The following is a 3,071-nucleotide window of genomic DNA, read 5'->3' as shown; positions in this document are numbered from 1 at the left end:
ATGGGACTTTAATGGAGCGATTGCGCTTTTAGGGACGGAAGCAATCCATGTCTCGTCGGACTGTTCCATTCAGGTCCTACCGGTCTGCAAAATAAATGACTGAACATTCAATAAAAGTGCAATGGACACCCCTAGCAAGTAGCGTCTGTACTACGAAGCAATTATTTGTTTGCAGGAAGCGGAGGGTACCAGAATACGTCCTTTCTAGAGACTGACCGTTCGGTTGTGTGTGTGTGTGCTGTGTTGTGTGTGTGGTGGTTTGTGTGTGTGTGTTGTGTTTGTGTGTGTGTTGTGTGTGTGTGTGTGTGTGTGTGTGGTGTGGTGTTGTGTTGGTGTGTGTGTGTGTGTGGTGTGTGTGGGTGCGTGGTGTTGTGTGTGGTGTGGTGTGTGTTGCAATCTGGATGTTTGACGTCAGTACATTAAGGTGGTAGATAGTGTAAATTTTTATGGCATTACTACGCCATTGGAGAATAAGTACCGACCCTCGGAGACAGCAATACACACAACAAATGGAGTCACCAATCTTGTTCGAGGAGTCTCAGGTCGTTCCATTTGTTCCGTCCGCCAACCACCTTAACGTTGGAAGCGACACGAGGCCAATCGACAAAGCAAATGTTCACTCAACCTACTGCGGCACGGCGGGACACGTGACCACGCGTAGGGTACCGTTACTTGTGTCGTTGCGTCGGTAACGTAGGACGGTTACGGACCTCCCAATCGTGGATGTCTTCGTGTGGTCTTTCTTAGGCTCGACTGTACACGTAGTTTACTTCTAACGAGTGTTCAACTTTATTTTCTTATCTTCTCCTTGTCTACTGAACCATTAGTCTCCGGTAAATCGTCTCGTTATCTTTCCTATGGGTTTCAGGTTCTACGACGCTGGTTCTCTTCTTACCGGAGTAGATCTCCAAGGTAACTTATGCTGAACCGGAGCAGGTTCCAGGATAAGAGATCAACTCAGGGAAAGCACCGCCTGCTGACCAATCAGAGCTCAGTGTGCGGAGTTTAAAGCTATCAAGTCATATTACAGGATAAAGGAAATACAGGAAAACTGCCGTTGCAGGAAAGACGGCCGGCAAAAATCACCGACTGTGTGAACGTGAAAATTAATACAATATCACCTCCCATCTTCAGAGCAATCTGACTATTACAACATTAGCGTTAAGAAAGCTTACTTAAAGTAAACCTATCATGCTATTTTTAGGCAATAGCATAGGTCTCAGATATATACAAATATATAAAAAACATGTCTTGTATGAACTAGTGTTTTGCTCAAAATATCGCCCATTCTAGCCATGCCTCATATCCCTCTATTTCACTTCCTTTTTCAAAATTGCTGATTTAGGGTATAAACCTTGAAAAAAAAAAATGAAAAAATGATTAAAAAAAGAGGGGGCTGAGCTCATGCAATCTCCCGGCAGATTATGCGGTGATAAAACGCCATATCATGGATTATCAAGGATTATTTCTGAAACAGTATGGAGCTCAAAGGCTTTGTATGCTAATGTAAACATGCACCGACCATATTACGTCCAAAACAGTCGGGCATTGTTTCTGATAGCAACGTTTCCGATAGGGCCGTGGGTGTAAAGCCAGCCTACATTTCCGATATTAGGCCCTACGTCATATCGGACGCAAATCTGGATCAGCTCCGTTGTAGCCCCATTTTTAGAGATTTGGGTACGGAGGAAAAGAGAGAGGGTTTTATTTTCTGATGCTGCGTGAGTTCCCTGACACACCGGGAAGACATTTATCTATAAAAGACATCAAAAAGTGCATTTTGAATGATAGGTCCCCTTTAAATATCTGCCACAACATAAGTTACCGGATCAAAGTAACATTACAGTCCGCGACACTGAGTGCAGACGTCTATGTGTCCCATTATCATTCATATCACATCATCAATCAGTTTTTGAAGTTGGTCAGCAACCACTCTTTCAAGTACAGGGCACTGGGGCCCTTTCTTATTTCTCTAATTTCCCCTCCTCGATTCCTCGAATCCTCGGTCCTGCGGTAGTGACCCGGAAATGAATTTCAGCGCGCCATGTTGAAGGAAATCTAATTTCTCCAAATGCACTTCGAGGATCGAGCGTCGAGGAGGCTCTCTGGAGGAGCTATAACCGAGGATACACTGATGGGTCCTCCACGGCTCCTCCGCGGATGCATTTCCGGCAACAGTGATGTTTCAAAGAGTCATTACTCTGTTATTGCTCCCGATGTCCCTTAACGCTGTGTGGTGATAATAATCAATCTAGATATATATTAAAATACTATATATTGCCTAAAGTCTTTAGTTTGGTTCATACTCTCGGGAGGAGTAGTTATTAGCATGTATAGTCTCTGTCCTATATAAGGGGGGGGGTGGAGAGACCAGCGATGTTACTCTTTACTTTAATGCCGGTTTTCACAATAAATTTTATAATGGTCATTCGTCTCCTGTGGTTTTGGCAGGCAGGCTCTAGGTAGTGAGTGAGTGAGTAGTGAGTGAGTGGTGAGTGAGTGAGTGAGGAGTGGAGTGAGTGAGTGAGTGAGTGCAGTGAGTGAGTAGTGAGTGAGTGAGTGAGGTGAGTGAGTGAGTGAGTGAGTGATGAGTGAGTGAGTGAGTGTGGAGTGTTGTGACGTGTGTGTGGTGTGTAGTGTGTGTGTGTGTGTGTGTCTGTGTTTTTTGTGTGTGTGTGTGTGTGTGTGTGTGTGTGTGTGCGTCGTTGTGTGTGTGTGTGTGGTGGGTGTGTCTGTGTGTTGTGTGTCTTGTGCCTGTGCCTATTGTCGTAAGCACATAAAATAATACACTTAGTGATTTACCGAAAAATCTGTGCTTATGAACCTGAGAAACAAAGCATCTATCGATTTTTGAAGTTCTGGTGATGTGTTATTTCTGTCATTACCATCCTGACAATGATGACCCTGTAATATGCGTGACGAGACGAAGACGTGCGCTTTTGGAGTGTCGACAAGAGTGACCTTGTAAGGCGCAGCGCTTACTTTCGTCAATTTATTTTGTTTTTTTTTTTTTATGGTCCCCTCCACGTATAGTCTCGACAGGTAACCGACTCTTATTCAGGGCGCGGCAC

This window comes from Notothenia coriiceps, unplaced genomic scaffold (assembly GCF_000735185.1).
Source record: "Notothenia coriiceps isolate Sejong01 unplaced genomic scaffold, NC01 NC01_scaffold00014288, whole genome shotgun sequence".
Lineage (NCBI taxonomy): Eukaryota > Metazoa > Chordata > Actinopteri > Perciformes > Nototheniidae > Notothenia > Notothenia coriiceps.
The sequence above is the reverse complement of the archived record's forward strand: the minus strand, read 5'-3'. Positions refer to the sequence as shown.